The 18899-nt window shown below is 36.5% G+C and overlaps 1 protein-coding gene across 1 annotated transcript in view; it reads left to right on the top strand.

Annotated features, from left to right (window-relative positions):
- CR1 (complement C3b/C4b receptor 1 (Knops blood group)) overlaps positions 1-18899 on the top strand; it is a 189414-nt gene that overhangs the window by 39095 nt on the left and 131420 nt on the right. The gene's annotated exons all lie outside the window — the stretch shown is intronic.

The raw sequence follows: 18899 nt of genomic DNA, 5'->3' as shown, positions 1-18899 counted from the left end.
CTCTGGTTGATAAGTCAGACAGAAAAAGACAAATGCTGTATGTTATCATTTGTATGTGGAATCTAAAAAATAAAACAAAAGAATTAATATAGGGCTTCCCTGGTGGTGCAGTGGTTAAGAACCCGCCTGCCAATGCAGGGGACACGTGTTGCGCCCTGGTCCCAGAAGATCCCACATGTCGCAGAGCAACTAAGCCCATGCACCACAATTACTGAGCCTGCGCTCTAGAGCCCTCGAGCCACAACTACTGAGCCCACATGCCACAACTACTGAAGCCTGCATGCCTAGAGCCCATGCTCTGCAACAAGAGAAACCACGGCAGTGAGAAGCCCACGTACCGCAACGGAGAGTAGCCCCCACTTACTGCAACTAGAGAAAGCCCGTGTGCAGCAATGAAGACCCAACACAGCCAAAAATAAAAACAAATAAATTAATTAATTTTTAAAAAATGAATGAATATAACAGAACAGAAACAGACTCACAGATATAAGGAACAAACTAGTGGTTACCAGTAGGGAGAGGGCGGGGGTGAGGGACAAGATAGGGGTAGGGGACTAAGAGGTACAAACTACTATGTATTAATAAATAAGGTACAAGGGTATATCATACAGCACAGGGAATATAGCCAATATTTTATAATAACTTTAAATGGAATATAATCAATAAAAATTTTGAATCACTATGTTGTACAACTGAAACTAATATTGTACATCAACTATACAACAAAAAATCTTTAAAACCTCTAGATGAATCCTTATCTTTCTATTGTTTATTGTACATGTTCTCCCTTAGCAGACCCAACAATTCCTGAGATTTTTAACCCTCTTCCATCCATTTCCTTTTCAGAAGTCCTCTTTATGGGCCTTACTAGAAGTCGAGCTTCATAATCAACAAACTACCTATATTCCCAAACTTTTCCTAGAACATTCCCACACCTCCTGGCTGTCACGAAACTCCATTTGTCCCATGACCATAACTTTCTCAGTTAAAAATCCAAATAGCCTTTGACATTCTCCCTTGATCAGGCTACCCTCCCTCCTCCATATTAATTTCCTGTTACTGCTATAACAAATTACCTTGAATCTTAAAACAACACAGATTTTTGTTTTAACAATTCTGGAGGTCAGAAGTCTAAAATGAGTATTACAGGGCAGGACCAAGGTGTTGGTGGGACTGACTCCTTCTGAAAGCTCCAGAAAAGAATCTGTTCCTTTCCTCTTCCAGCTTCTAGAGGTAGCTGGCATTCCTTGGCTTATGGCAGCATCACTCCAATCTCTGCTTCAGACATTGCCTTTTCCCACTTGTTCTGTTGCCTTCCTCTTATAAGAACCCCTCTGATTATGTTGCCCACCCAGATAATACAGGATAATCTCCCCACCTCAAACTCCTTAATTTAATCACACCTGCAAAATCCCTCTTGCCACATAAGGTGACATATCACACGTCATGGGGAATAGGATGGGGACATCTTGGGGGCCATTATTCTGCCTACCACACACCCCCATTTCTCTCATCTTTGAATTCTTACCTTTCCCTCCCCCATACTTCTTATTTCAATAAATAGCACTACCATTCATTTTGAATCCTCGGGCTAACTATTGATTCCCTTCTTTTTCTCACCACTAACTTTAAGAAAGAAATTAACCAAAATCCAATGCTTGAGCAAATTTTGTTCATCTCCAATATCTTTCTTAATTGTCTACTTTATCCCTAGTCACAGTCGCCACCAAATCCCATCCAGATGATGGCAAAAGCCTCCTTGCTGGTCTCCGCTATTGCCTTATTCCTATCCAGTCTCTATACTATAGACAGAATCATACTTTTTAAAATGCAAATTTGATTTAGTCACTCTCTTTTAAAAAATCTTTCAGTGGCTTAGTGTTTCTCAATTCAACATAAAGAAATTGGTTCTTCATATTCCCTGTACACTGTGCATGCTGCCTGCAACTGTTGCTTCAACAGAAAGAGCAGGCATTTCTTTAGGTGACCTACCCACGTGGATTCTTGAGAAGGGGAAAAGTCGTGCAGGGGTGTATAAAAGCGAACTTGTGAGAATCCACCGCCTTTGTCTGGAACTGCCCATCCTCCCACGCGGAATACATCAAGGAGCTGAAAGCGCTGCCAGATTTTCCTCCTGTATCTGGATCTCTAAGCTGGTCTTTGGGAGTGATACTTGTTAGAAGCAATGCAAACTGGGAGTAAACAAGACCTTGCTCACCAAGGGGAAGTTGTGGTCAAAAGGTTTTTGTCCCGGAACCTCCGCCACGCTTCCCAGACCCTGGGAGCGGAACCGGGTGTGTGGTACTTCTCTCGGCTGCACTTCCCCCTGACTTCGATTTTCTCCGAGATCGCATCTGGTTACTAGAGGCCCTTGGGGAGGATGCGAGCCACTTCTCCGAGGAGCCAGGAGCCTCTCCTGCCGCCAGCGCTGCCTACCTCCTGTCCCGGAGGAGCCCTCCTGGCGGTTCTGGCGCTGCTCGCGCTGCCGGCGGCCTGGGGTGAGATGCGGGCGGGCGTGGGAGCGGGCGCGGCGGGCACTACCTTGTTGGCCCTCGCGTCCGAAGTGTCTCTTAACATGCGTTAAGCGCGCGAGAAGGCAAGTCGGCTCCGGGATTCCCTCTGTGTCCCGGGACCCTGGTGGCACTGGTCGAATTCCTCTCTTCGGGGGGCTTATGTTGTGCTCAGCGCAGACGATGAACAGGTGCTGCACGGAATTGCTTGCCTTTGTGTTAATACAGAGACTGGCTTATAGCAGTGTGGCGCTGATCACAGGGAAAGAAAGGGGGGTTGGAAATTCGACAAACTTGGGTTCTAATCCTAGAAACATATTAATTGTGAGGAAAGTTACTACACGTGTTTCGTCGTCTGTCAATGCGAATACTGATCTCTGTACCTCATGGGGTTGGTACCTAAATGGCATAAAGCGTGTCAAAGGTCTAACACAGGGCCTGCCACTTGATTTCTATCGTCATTACTTCAGCTCTTTGTTCACGAGTGTGTTTGGACAAGCAGTCCAGGGGTTGCAGTTATCACCTGAAAAGTGCCCTGCATCTGGCTATATTCACCCCACCCACACCCCAAACAACCACTGCCATCATTACAGATCCCAGGTGCTTGGGGTTAGAAGAGCTAGCTAAGCCGCAGAACCCTCAGTGTAACGGTTACCAGTAGAAGGAAAGTGTAGAGATGTTTACATATTGTCCCATTTTAGTCAATTGTTTAGAGCAAAACTATCATGAAAATTTTGACGTGGCATCCTCCCTTCCTTCCGTTAGCTTCAAACAGGTAAACAGAGATTAGAGCCCTTCTCTTAATATTTTTTACTTTCCTAGAAGTCTTCTTAGTTGCTTAGACTTGTGTCAACATCTTGGTTGAAGTGACAGTCTTTTTTTGTCCAGCCTCTTGAAAACGCAGTTTGTTCTTCGCTGTCACTAGATGTTTTGCATTCATTATTTGATTGTGCCTTCTCTTCTAAGAGGAAAAGGGAAATCAAGTTTCCAAAGAAATTGTTATTAATATCTTATCTCCTTAGATGTCATAAAAGAACCTGTTCGGTGAAGAAATGGGATAAAACCTAAAGCTTTATTTTCAGAGGCGAAGCATGCCAAGTAAATTAAGCAATCTGTGCTTATAATTTTTGTGGACTTTGTGGGTATCTGGCCCCCTTCTTTCTGGAATGTTGTTGTAACCTGTCCGTGTTTATTAAATTACTATTATAGTACAATCCCAGACACTATTTTTTTTTCAAGGTCAATTTATCTCTTTATTTTTAATGTAACATTTGTTCAATTTATGGAACTAATTTTTTTAACATCTTTATTAGAGTATAATTGCTTTACAATGTTGTGTTAGTTTCTGCTGCATAACAAAGTGAATCAGCTATATGTATACATATACCCTCATATCCCCTTCCTCTTGCGTCTCCCTCCCACCCTCCCTATCTCATCCCTCTAGGTGGTCACAAAGCTCCGAGCTGATCTCCCTGTGCGAGGCAGCTTCTTCCCACTAGCTATCTATTTTACATTTGGTAGTGTATATATGTCAGTGCTACTCTCTCACTTCGTCCCAGCTTACCCTTCCCCCTCCCCGTCAGACACTATTAATTACAAAAAAAAATTTCCTAAGGTCATCATAATAACTTCAAAATGTGAAACAGCCTAAACTAAACTATCTAGTAATTTACTTGCCAAAGTAATTTAGCTAAAGAAAATGCTGATGGAATGCTGACAGTGTGCACAGCACTTTGGACTTTGAAAGAAATGTAAGAGAGAGCTATGCCTCCAAGGTGTATGCATACAGGGTGGTATGGTGGTGGGTTTTTATGAAATCTCCTTAATTAGGAGGCCAGGGTTCTGGTTTGTCCAGCCTCTGCTACTTACTAGCTGGGAGCCTTGAACCCAGCAAGTCAATTAACATTCCTGATCTTGAGGGTCCACACATATAAAATAAACATAATTGACATTCTGCTATCTGAGAGGGTTATTGTAAAAATCAGATGAGGTAGTGTACGTGACAGGGTTTTATAACCTGAAAATCCCCATGGGGATCTACAAAACCATGACTAGGAAGTCACACAAGAACCTGAAGGCCATGGGGTGATTGAAAAGGGAGACAGCTCCAGTGATCTTCACCTGAGTGGAAGCAGCATGGCTTTAACAGCACTAGAGGAGTGAATCCCCCCAAAAAAAAGATTGTAAAGCATGTTTCACAGGTATATTTATTTTACATAAAAATTAGCACACTAGTTAAGCATTACTAGGACCACTTTGAACATAGAGCAGACTCTGGCACCCTCACTGGGTCCTCGGGTCAGATCTCACTGTTACCCTGGTGTGGAAAGATGCAAGGTAGAAAGGAGGGGCATTCCAGTTGGATTTCTGTAATTTGTGACCTATTTCAGTTTACATATGCTCAGATGAGTAGATTTATGTTACCTAGCTTTATCTAATATAACCTTCACAATGGGACAAGTAACTTCAAAATTTTCCTGCATAGAAACAATAATTCTAATAGGGCCAACTCAAGCAAACAATTGAACGGCATAGCTGACAATCTCCTCCACACACACAGCCATTAAGAGGAAGAAACCCTGTCGGTTTAATCATAACTGACCAAAAGTTGACAAAAACAAAAAAATATCTAGAAAGTATCAAGAAGACAAGTTGAAATGTAGCTTTATATTCACTACTGTTAACAGAGAAACTTACTGTGATTCCATTTGTTCCAATATGATCATATTAAGTCATCATGATTAACAAAGCATTTAAAATGTTTTTCATCTGTTTCATATTCTTTAAAGTTCAATTTATATATAATATATATTGGTATATACCTAAAATTATTAAATATACATGTTTAAATATATTTAACATTTAAATATACATAATAAAACATGTTACATAAAAATTAACAATATAATTATGTTATATTCTGTAATATAACATACTGTTTTATATACATAAATTGTTATATTTATATTATAAAACATATGCTATATTTATGCTCTTATATAATATAGCATGTATGATTACACTGTATATTGCAAACATATAATTATATATAATAGCTTTATTAAGTTATGTAATATATATTATAATGTAATATCTAATATTAACTTCTTATAGTTTGTATAGATTATATATAATATATATTAACCTATATAATACATAATGTGCATATTAAATATTATATATTATTTAATACCAAACTATACCAAAGTATATATTATATTATGCCATATAGAAAATCTAATGTATATTATACATTATAACAAAGTATGTAGTACATAATATTATATAATATATAATACACCAAATATATATCATTTAATATATATCACAAAATATATAAATATATTTAATATTTAATATATTTAAATATTTAAATATAAAATAAAATATATAAAATATTTAAATATAAAAATATATAAAAAATTTTTCTTTTTTTCTTTAACTTACAGAGTCACTTAAGCAAAACATTCTCAGGTCCCTTCAATAAAGAGCAGAATATGCAGTATGGGGAGCAGAGCATACTCCAGGTTGTCAGCTCATGTTTGAACAGACATGGAAGAAATAATGGATAGTTTGTACTTATAGTATAGAATAAATCAACCTGCCTTGAGTAGAATTTTTAAGTCAGGTGTATTTCAAAGTGGACTGTGTCATCCAAGACAAAAATCACAATGAGATGACACTATACATCCACCAGAATGGCTAAAATTTTAAAAACTGACCATGCCAACTATTGGTTATAAGGCGAAGTAACTAGAATTATCATGCATTGCTCATTGGTAAAATGATACAACCACTTTGGAAACAGAGTTTTGGCAGTTTCTTAAAAGGTTAAACACACATGTATCTAAGCATTTCACTCCTAGGTATTTACTCAAGAGAAATGAAAGCATATGTCCTCATAAAGACTTGTTCATGAATTTTTATAGCAGCTTTATTTGTAACAGCCAACAACTGGAAGCAATTCAAAAGTCCTTCAACAGCTGAAAGGGTAAACTAAATTAAGGTGTATTTTTGTAACTGAATGTTATTCAGCAAACAAAACAAAACAAAACCATGCAAATTTTTATATGCAACACCTGGATTATTCTCAAAATAATTATGCTATGTGAAAGCTAGACAAAAATAAAAAGTACAAACTGAGTGATTCAGTTTATATGAAATTCTAGAAGTCAGATCAATCTGTGTAAGAGGAAGCAGGTTGGAGGTTAACTAGAGAAGGAGATAGAGAGATGGATGGATTACAAAGAAACATTAGGAAACTGTAGGGAGTGTGATGGAAATGTTTGTTGTCTTGTTTATGGTGATCATTTCATGGTGCATACATATGTCAAGAGTCATCAAATTGTACACTTACTGTATTTAATATATCTTAATAAAGCTATACAAAAAGTTTTTTTGTAAACTCTTGTAGATCTTGAGTTTACAGAGTTCATATTAATATAGTTATCATAGGAACCAGCCATAATTTGAGGGATTGGCAATGAAGGAGGAAAAAGAGACTAGATCAAGCTTTCTCAGGTGAAGTTTCATATATTCCTTTTTATTTGGGATATTATCCAAATTTGAATTTTTAATTATTCTATATACTATACCCAGAACTCAGGTAAGAATTTTAGGTACTTAAAGGAAAGTAATGCCATTCTAAGAACTATCCATTCCATTTGCTTTTTTGTTTTAGATCTCTGTCTTCTCCTTGTGAGCTTTGCTGTTACATTCAGCCTCTCCTAGTAAAACTTTTGGCACCAGAAGGTCCATTTGGAATCTCTTCCCTTGTCCAGCATCAATGGATGAGACGAATATCAAAATTACACTCATCCCACATATCAACTAAAGAAAAGGTGAAGGCGTAACATTTGATATCACAGGAGTTGTTTTTTTACTTTGTAGCTTTTTCCTGTTTGTCACGGTGGTTCTCAAAGTGCTGTTGTCTATCAAAATCACCTGTGAAGCTTTTTAAAAAGATAGTTTTGCGGGCTGTAACCCACAACCACTAAATTAGAGCTTTTAGGGATATAGCCCAGACTCTTGATTTTTTAAAGTTTTGTAGGTAATTCATCATTCATCTATTCATTGCAACAAATATGCACAGACTACTTATAATTGAGTGCTAGGCACCTGGACTAGGTATTAGTTTAGAGGAGCAAAAATCATGGGGTTTCTTTGCCTTCATATTATGCATGTCTAATATGCATGTCTAATACCTATTGAGAGAAATAGATATTTTTAAAAGCACATAAATATAAAAAGCACAACTTATAGTAAGTGATATAAAAGGAAAAGTAAAGGGTCCAATTAGAAATTATTATGGGGGTGGGCAGAGGGAAGTAGTCCAGATTCAAAATCCCTGGGAGGGTCAGGGAAGGCTTCAAAAAGGAAGCAGCATTTTAGCAGAGACCTGGAAGAAGAGTGAAAGTCAGAATGAAGATAAAAGTAATGAAAATTAATGGTATAGGAAATTAAGTGGCAGTTTACAATCTGATTCCAAGGTTTGAGAAGCTGAGCAGTGTCTAACATTCTATTATTAAGAATTATGGTGGGCACAAGACTTATTAAGCTGTTTGGGTCCAGTTATTTAATAAATAAAACTGTTAAGTATTTCTTTTTTGGCTAGGAATGACGTGAAAAAATTACTAAGACCTCAAGAGCACTGTGAACTTAGTTTGGGAACCTCTATCATAATTAATTAAAAATAAAAACTACAGGGAATTCCCTGGTTGCCAAGTGGTTAGCACTCCATGCTTTCACTGCCAGGGCCCAGGTTCAATCCCTGGTCAGGGAACTAAGATCCTGCAAGCTGTGTTGTGCAGCCTAAATAAATAAATATATAAATAAAAGAATAAATAAAAGTAAAAATAAAAACTATGTGTTCCATACAAAACAAATAATATACATGTTCAGAGACAGAATGAATGAATATAAAAAGATGGAAAACACATTATGCAAAAATGAACCAAAAGAAAGCTGATTTGACAAATGTGACATTATGACAATCTTTGTCTTTAAATTATCATTGTGTGTTTATATTTAAAATAGTTATAGATATATTGAGGACTAAATCTACAAACTTGTTATTTGTTTCTTAATTGCCTTATAAATAAAGCAGACAAAATAGAATTTGAGGCAAGATTCATTACTAGAGATAAAGAGAGATATGTTCTAATTATAAAAGAGTCTATCTACTAGAAAATATAATTTTAAAATATATAAAGGTACATTACTGTACCTAAATAAAAATGTTAAAAATATGTATATATTAATATATAAAAGTAAAAAAATGGACAGAGTTAGAAAAAGAAATAAGACAAATATACAATAGATGGAACATTATCTGGTAGAATAAGCAGACTCCCAACAAATCAGTAAGTGTGTAGAAGATTTAAACAAATATTAACAGATTGTGCCTCACTGATATACCCAGGGCACTGCACCCTCTATGACAGACACATATTTTTTACAAATACATACACATACAGTTATCTCAGTTGATCATACGCTGAGCCATAAAACAAACTCAATCAATCTCAAAACTTGATAATAAATATACAGCTAGAAACATTGCTCAAATGGTTGTAAATTCTGAAAAACATTTCTAAGTAAACCATGGGTCATTGAAGAAACTACAATGGTCATTATCAAATATTTTAAACTGAAAAAAAAGAAAATATGACACATTAAAACTTGTGGAATACAGCTAAATCTATGCTTAGAATAAAAATAATAGTCTGAAGCTTTTTTTAGACTATGATAAGCTGAAAATAAAAAAATTCTAAGTAATTATCTCAAGAAAAACATTTTTTAAAAAAGAACACCAAATAAACTCAAGAAACTTTTAGTAAAAATAAAATGAAGATAAACATAAATCAACAAAGCCAAAAGCTGGTTCTTTGAAGACTAAAAAAATTGACCAGTTAATTGATTGGTTTCAATCTATCCTCCATTATTTGAATTAATTAGTAGGGAGTGTGGGGAGGAACAACAGATTTAAAAAAAAAAACAGAAAAAAGAGATTTTTAAAACTAAAGTAAAATGGTATATTTCCAGCAGATATTTCTTCTTGATTACATATTGATTGACTCTAAATGGTATTTTTATTACTTTAACTTAAACCTATGAGGTCTTCAGGGGTAGTAGCTGAGTCTAATATTTAAAATATGCATTTAAAAATATGCCTTCATAGTTGTTGAGCTTTGTCTACAAATCATGTGCTGAAATTTCTTTTTGCTGACTTGGCAACAGACTTCCAACAGTGGTTACTGCTACAATTATGAAACATATTGGAGGAAAAAAGAGAAAGTAACATAGAAATTTCTCCACTAGCTTTTTTTTTAAACTCAAACACAAATTGTTTACTTTATTTCTTTAACAATAAAACAGTAATAATGACACAATAATTTAGTTGTAACAAAGCCCTCAACAGAGCAAAATAAAAACAAAGGTAGGGCTTCCCTGGTGGCGCAGTGGTTGAGAGTCTGCCTGCCGGTGCAGGGGACACGGGTTCGAGCCCTGGTCTGGGAGGGTCCCATATGCCGCGGAGCAGCTAGGCCCGTGCGCCACAATTACTGAGCCTGCGCGTCTGGGGCCTCTGCTCTGCAACGGGAGAGGCCGCGATGGTGAGGGGCCCGCGCACCGCGATGAAGGGTGGCCCCCGCTTGCCGCAACTGGAGAAAGCCCTCGCACAGAAACAAAGACCCAACACAGTCAAGAATAAATAAATAAATAAATAAAATTTAAAAAAAACAAAAAACAAAAAAAAACAAAGGTAATTAAGGAGGCAGAGCTTCAGCTCAAGTTACTTGTCTCCTTTAAACAGGAAAAACTATCATTAGTCTAGTGGTTCTCGAACAGGTCTGCTCATTTGAGGAACGGGAGGAAGAAGAACTGGTGCTTAAAAGAAATAGCTACACCCAAAGCCCACCTCAGAACAATTACATGAGAATCTCTCAGGAGTGGAGCCCATTCAAAACTTTTTGAAGTGTTGTCAGCGTTTACAACTACAAGTCTAAAGTAATAAGCATTAAACACCATACCCTCAAAACAATCCAAAACCAAGGAATTGAAAGAAAAAAAAAAAAAAGAAAAAGAAATATGATAAATTTCTTTCCTCTTATCCTGGGAAAAGGGGGAAGGAAGCACCTACTCATTTCTCTTTCTTTTTTTTTTTTTTTTTTTTCCACACACACACACTGTATTTTATTTTTACAAGAGATAGATAGACTGACACCAAGCATTGTACATGGATGACCACAACAAAAGCAACAATGATTGCAATTACCAAACATGAAACACACTTATACTATGTCATAATATTGACATTCAGTCCAGTAATCCTCCACTGTAACAGCTCCTTTACTTTGCAGTGAAAATTTTTTTTTTCCACACACACACACTGTATTTTATTTTTACAAGAGATAAATAGACTGACACCAAGCATTGTACATGGATGACCACAACAAAAGCAACAATGATTGCAATTACCAAACATGAAACACACTTATACTATGTCATAATATTGACATTCAGTCCAGTAATCCTCCACTGTAACAGCTCCTTTACTTTGCAGTGAAAATTGATTTGTATATTCTTTTCCTCTGAGTCCTTGTGGGATTTTTTTTTTTTAATTCAGTCAGAAAGTCACAAAAATTATACTCATCCTCATCAGTTCACTCAGTCCCATGTAATTAATTTCTTTTTTTTTTCATCTTGATCTTTTGTTAGCACTTTTATGAGTTCATCAGTTTTTCATTAGAGTTCTGAAAATGCTTATTCATTCAGTTCAGCAGTACAGTCAGTTACCAGAAACCTGTACTTGTCAGAGTCTTTTCCATGAATTTCTTGAAGATGAAACTCTTTTATAGGAACATATTTGCAAAATCATCAGAGTACACCCAGAACTGTCTGTAAATGACGAAAGACTTAAAAATGACCATGGTTAAAGATTTGATGAAAGTTCATAATAATGCAGTTGACAAGAAAATTAGTTATTTCTGAGATATACATTTTAAAGTAATAACTAGGATTATTACTTATAACATTATACCAGAACATATAAGATTTTTAGACGTTTCCTGTAATGTCTGAAACATTTATATTAACATATTTCCATACATATCTCTTTCTTTTTTATCCAATTTTGATTGCCCAAAGTCAAGTTTAACAAATGTTAAATATTGGAACTTATGCAAATATCCTACCCAATTAAAATTTTCACGACTTTACATCTAGAAAGCTCTTTTAAAACAATACAAGGGGGAAGGAGCTTCAAGATGGCAGAAGAGTAAGACGTGGAGAGACCTTCCTCCCCACAAATACATCAGAAATACATCTACATGTGGAACAACTCCTACAGAACACCTACTGAACGCTGGCAGAAGACCTCAGACCTCCCAAAAAGGGTCTCTGTGCTCCAAATGAGTGTCAGGGCTGTGCCTCTGAACTGGGAGAGTCAAGTTCAGGACATTGGTCCACCAGAGACCTCCCAGATCCACGTAATATCAAACGGTGAAAAACGCCCAGAGATCTCCATCTCAACACCAAGACGCAACTCCACTAAACGACCAGCAAGCTAAAGTGCTGGACACCCTATGCCAAACAACTAGCAAGACAGGAATACAACCCCACCCATTAGCAGAGAGGCTGCCTAAATTCATACTAAGTTCACAGACACCCCAAAACGCACACCAGATGTGGACCTGCCCACCAGAAAGACAAGATCCAGACTCATCCACCAGAACACAGGCACTAGTCCCCTCCACCAGGAAGCCTACACAAGCCACTGAACCAAAATTAGCCACTGGGGACAGACACCAAAAACAACGAGAACTATGAACCTGCAGCCTGCAAAAAGGAGACCCCAAACACAGTAAGTTATGCAAAATAAGAAGACAGAGAAACAAACAGCAGATGAAGGAGCAAGGTAAAAACCCACCAGACCTAACAAATGAAGAGGAAATAGGCAGTCTACCTGAAAAAGAATTCAGAATAATGATAGTAAAGATGATCCAAAATCTTGGAAATAGAATGGAGAAAATACAAGAAACGTTTAACAAGGACCTAGAAGAACTAAGGAGCAAACAAACAATAATGAACAACACAATAAATGAAATTTAAAATTCTCTAGAAAGAATCAGTAGCAGAATAACTGAGGCAGAAGAATGGATAAGTGACCTGGAAGATAAAATAGTGAAAATAACTACCACAGAGCAGTCTCAGAGACCTCTGGGACAACATTAAACACACCAACATTCGAATTAGGGGTCCCAGAAGAAGAAGAGAAAAAGAAACGGACGGAGAATATATTTGAAGATATTATAGTTGAAAACTTCCCTAACATGTGAAAGGAAATAGTCAATCAAGTCTAGGAAGCACAGAAAGCCCCAAACAGGATAAATCCAAGGTGAAACACGCCAACACACATATTAATCAAACTATCAAAAATTAAATACAAAGAAAAAATATTAAAAACAGCAAAGGAAAAGCAACAAATAACATAGAAGGGAACCCCCATAAGGTAAACAGCTGATCTTTCAGCAGAAACTCTGCAAGCCAGAAGGGAGTGGCAGGACATATTTAAAGTGATGAAAGGGAAAAACCTACAACCAAGATTACTCTACCTAGCAAGGATCTCATTCAAATTAAATGAGAAGAGAAATTAAAATATTTACAGACAAGCAAAAGCTAACAGAATTCAGCACCACCAAACCAGCTTTACAACAAATGCTAAAAGAACTTCTCTAGGCAGGAAACACAAGAGAAGGAAAAGACCTACAACAACAAACCCAAAACAATTAAGAAAATGGTAATAGGAACATACATATCAATAATTACCTTAAATGTAAATGGATTAAAGGTTCCAACCAAAAGACATAGACTGGCTGAATGGATACAAAAACAAGACCCGTATATATGCTGTCTACAAGAGACCCACTTCACACCTAGGGACACATACAGACTGAAAGTGAGGGGATGGAAAAAGATATTCCATGCAAACGGAAATCAAAAGAAAGCTGGAGTAGCAATTCTCATATCAGACAAAATAGACTTTAAAACAAAGACTATTACAAGAGGCAAAGAAGGACACTATATAATGATCAAGGGATCGATCCAAGAGGAAGATATAACAATTGTAAATATTTAGGCACCCAACATAGGAGCACCTCAATACATAAGGCAAATACTAACAGCCATAAAAGGGGAAATCGACAGTAACACAATCATAGTAGGGGACTTTAACACCTCACTTTCACCAATGGACAGATCATCCAAAATGAAAATAAATAAGGAAACACAAGCTTTAAATGATACATTAAACAAGATGGACTTAATTGATATTTATAGGACATTCCATTCAAAAACAACACCATCGCCTGACCCTAAACATGGTCCTAAAGTAAATCGCTTGAGGAAATTGGATCCCAAAGATTACAGGTGGGGAATTTTGAAGTGTGTCCATATTTCATTGGAGATCAAAGAAGCCTAACTAAAAGAATTGTGGGCTGACTCACACGATAACTTCTTTTTGAAAGGGCTACTTTATCTTGAAGATTATGAGTTTGGAGGAACTAAGGTGATTGGCAGTGGAAAGAATCAGAACATGTGAAATTCCTTAAAAATTTATTGACTTAAATAACTTTGTGTTACACATAATTAAAAAAAACCCTTTACACTTTGTGCAGAAAAAAAAAAAAAAAACAACAGAATACACTTTCTTCTCGAGTGCTCATGGAACATTCTCCAGGATAGATCAAATCATGGGTCGCAAATCAAACCTTGGTAAATTTAAGAAAATTGAAATCGTATCAAGTATATTTCCCGACAACAACGCTATGAGACTAGATATCAATTACAGGAAAATACTTGTAAAAAACACTGACACATGGAGGCTAAACAATGCACTACTTAATAACCAAGAGATCACTGAAGAAATCAAAGAAGAAATAAAAAAATACCTAGAAACAAATGAAAATGAAAACACGACGAGTCAAAACCTATGGGATTCAGCAAAAGCAGTTCTAAGAGGGAAGTTTATAGCAATACAATCCTACCTTAAGAAACAAGAAACTTCTCAAATAAACAACCTAACCTTACACCTAAAGCAATTAGAGAAAGAAGAACAAGAAAACCCCAAAGTTAGCAGAAGGAAAGAAATCATAAAGATCAGATCAGAAATAATGAAAAAGAAATGAAGGAAACAATAGCAAAGATCAATAAAACTAAAAGCTGGTTCTTTGAGAAGATAAACAAAATTGATAAACCATTAGCCAGACTCATCAAGGAAAAAAGGGAGAAGACTCAAATCAATAGAATTAGAAATGAAAAAGGAGAAGTAACAACTGACACTGCAGAAATACAAAGGATCATGAGAGATTAATACAAACAACTCTATGCCAATAAAATGGACAACCTGGAAGAAATGGACAAATTCTTAGAAAAGCACAACCTTCCGAGACTGAACCAGGAAGAAATAGAAAATACAAACAGACCAATCACGAGCAGTGCAATTGAAACTGTGATTAAAAATCTCCCAACAAACAAAAGCCCAGGACCAGATGGATTCACAGGCAAATTCTATCAAACACTTAGAGAAGAGCTAACACCTATCCTTCTCAAACTCTTCCAAAATATAGCAGAGGGAGGATCAATCCCAAACTCATTCTATGAAGCCACCATCACCCTGATACCAAAACCAGACAAAGATGTCACAAAGAAAGAAAACTACAGGCCAATATCACTGATGAACATAGATGCAAAAATCCTGAACAAAATACTAGCAAACAGAATCCAACAGCACATTAAAAGGATCATACACCATGATCAACTCGGGATTATCCCAGGAATGCAAGTATATTTCAATATACGCAATCAATCAATGTGATACACCATATTAACAAAATGAAAAATATAAGCCATACGGTCATCTCAATAGATGCAGAAAAAGCTTTCAACAAAATTCAACACCCACTGATGATAAAAACCCTCCAGAAAGTAGGCACAGAGGGAACTTACCTCAACATAATGAAGGCCATATTGGAAAAACCCACAGCCAACATTATTCTCAATGGTGAAAAACTGTAACCATTTCTACTAAGATCAGGAATAAGACAAGGTTGTCCACTCTCACCACTATTATTCAACATAGTTTTGGAAGTTTTAGCCACAGCAATCAGAGAAGAAAAAGAAATAAAATAATCCAAATTGGAAAAGAAGTAAAGCTGTCACTGTTTGCAGATGACATGATACTATACATAGAGAATCCTAAAGATGCTACCAGAAAACTACTAGAGCTAATCAATGAATTTGGTAAAGTAGCAGGATACAAAATTAATGCACAGAAATCTCTTGCATTCCTATACACTAATGATGAAAAATCTGAAAGTGAAATTAAGAAAACACTTCCATTTACCATTTCAACAAAAAGAATAAAATACCTCGGAATAAACTTACCTAAGGAGACAAAAGACCTGCAGAAAACTATAAGACACTGATGAAAGAAATTAAAGATGATAGAAATAGATGAAGAGATATACCATGTTCTTGGACTGGAAGAATCAACATTGTGAAAATGACTATATTGCTCAAAGCAATCTACAGATTCAATGCAATCCCTATCAAACTACTACAGGCATTTTTCACAGAACTAGAACAAGAAATTTCACAATTTGTATGGAAACACAAAAGACCCCGAATAGCCAAAGCAATCTTGAGAAAGAAAAGCAGAGCTGGAGGAATCAGGCTCCCTGTCTTCAGACTATACTACAAAGCTACAGTAATCAAGACAGTATGGTACTGGCACAAAAACAGAAATATAGATCAATGGAACAGGATAGAAAGCCCAGAGATAAGGCCACGCACATATGGTCACCTTATCTTTGATAAAGGAGGCAAGAATATTCAATGGAGAAAAGGCAGCCTCTTCAATATGTGGTGCTGGGAAAACTGGACAGCTATATGTAAAAGAAAGAAAATAGAACACTCCCTAACACCATACACAAAAATAAACTAAAAATAGATTAAAGACCTAAATGTAAGGCCAGACACTATAAAACTCTTAGAGGAAAACCTAGGCAGAGCACTCAATGACATAAATCACAGCAAGATCCTTTTTGATCCACCTCCTAGAGAAATGGAAAGAAAAAGAAAAATAAACAAATGGGACCTAATGAAACTTAAAAGCTTTTGCACAGCAAAGGAAACCTTAAACAAGACGAAAAGACAATCCTCAGAATGGGAGAAAATATTTGCAAATGAAGCAACTGACAAAGGATTAATCTCCAAAATTTACAAGCAGCTCATGCAACTCAATATCAAAAAAACAAACAACCCAATCCAAAAATGGGCAGAAGACTTAATAGACATTTTTCCAAAGAAGATATACAGATTGCCAGCAAAAACATGAAAGAATGCTCAACGTCATTAATCATTAGAGAAATGCAAATCAAAACTACAATGAGATATCATCTCACACCAGTCAGAATTGCCATCATCAAAAACTCTACAAACCATAAATGCTGGAGAGGGTGTGGAGAAAAGGGAACCCTCTTGCACTGTTGGTGGGAATGTAAATTGATACAGCCACTATGGAGAACAGTATGGAGGTTCCTGAAAAAACTAAAAACAGAACTACCTTACCACCCAGCAATCCCACTGCTGGGCATATACCCTGAGAACACCATAATTCAAAAAGAGTCATGTACCACAATGCTCATTGCAGCTCTATTTACAATAGCCAGAACATGGAAGCAACCAAAGTGTCCATCATCGGATGAATGGATAAAGAAGATGTGGCACATATATACAATGGAATATTACTCAGCCATAAAAAGAAACGAAATGGAGTTATTTGTGGTGAAGTGGATGGAGCTAGAGTCTGTCATACAGAGTGAAGTAAGTCAGAAAGAGAAAAACATATACTGTATGCTAACACATATATATGGAATCAAAAAAAAATGGTCATGAAGAACCTAGGGGCAAGACGGGAGTAAAGATGCAGACCTACTAGAGAATGGACTTGAGGACACGGGGAAGGGGGAAGGCTAAGCTGGGACAAAGTGAGAGAGTGGCATAGATATATATACCCTACCAAATGTAAAATAGATAGCTAGTAGGAAGCAGCCGCATAGCACAGGGAGATTAGCTCGGTGCTTTGTGACCACCTAGAGGGGTGGGATAGGGAGGGTGGGAGTCAGGCAGACATAAGAGGGAAGAGATACTGGGATATATGTATATGTATAGCTGATTTACTTTCTTATAAAGCAGAAACTAACACACCATTGTAAAGCAATTATACTCCAATAAAGATGTTAAAAAATTTAAAAAATTAAAAAATTAAAAAATTAAATTAAATTAAATTTAAAAAAATAAAATAAAATAGATCATGGATAAGGACCTACTGTATAGCACAGGGAGCTCTACTTAATACTCTGTAATGACCTATATGGGCAAAGAATCTAGAAAAGAGTGGATATATGTATATGTATAACTGTTTCACTTTGCTGTACAGCAGAAACTAAAACAACACTGTAAATCAACTATACCAATAACAATTTAAAAAATAAAATAAATAAAAAATAAAGTAAGGGAAGGAAGAAAAAAAAAAAACAATACCAGGGGGAATTCCCTGATGCTGCAGTGGTTAAGAATCCCCCTGCCAATGCAGGGGACACGGGTTCGAGCCGTGGTCTGGGAAGATCCCACATGCCGCAGAGCAACTGAGCCCATGCACCACAACTACTGAGCTTGTGCTCTAGAGCCTGTGAGCCACAACTACTGAGCCGCGTGTCACAACTACTGAAGCCCTTGCGCCTGGAGCCCGTGCTCTGCAACAAGAGGAGCCACCACAATGAGAAGCCGTGTACCGCAAAGAAGAGTAGCCACCGCTCATCGCAAGTAGAGAAAACCTGCGTGCAGCCAAAATAAATAAACAAAACAAAACAAAACAAAAACAATATCAGGTTTCAGAAAGAACCCCCCACATTTTAAGTTTGCATAGATGTTTAAGTCAGCTATTTGTTCAACGAAGAAGAGTCAATAAAATGTATTAGAAAGCATTTTATTAATAAGTTATTATACAACAATATTCATTTCATGTAGCACAAATTAACTTTTTGGTGCAACAAGAGGAATATCTGAATGTATCCCATCTATTTCTAAAACTGTCAGAATTCCTTTGTATAAGATTGATATCTTCAAATTTAGAACCTAAACATAAATTTTTCTTAAGAATGCATACATAAAATACTTCTCCTGTAACTGCACTATATCCTTGACAAATCCCTATTGGGAGGTACAGTAGTGGCTGCAGGCATTTATCTTTAAAACAATTTTTCCTCATTTTTCAGGTTTGGGAATGATATCACATCAAGTATGGAAAATAACTTTTTTCTTTAAGAA

Source organism: Balaenoptera acutorostrata, chromosome 1 (assembly GCF_949987535.1).
Source record: "Balaenoptera acutorostrata chromosome 1, mBalAcu1.1, whole genome shotgun sequence".
NCBI lineage: Eukaryota > Metazoa > Chordata > Mammalia > Artiodactyla > Balaenopteridae > Balaenoptera > Balaenoptera acutorostrata.
This window is presented reverse-complemented; position numbering and strand designations above follow the sequence as displayed.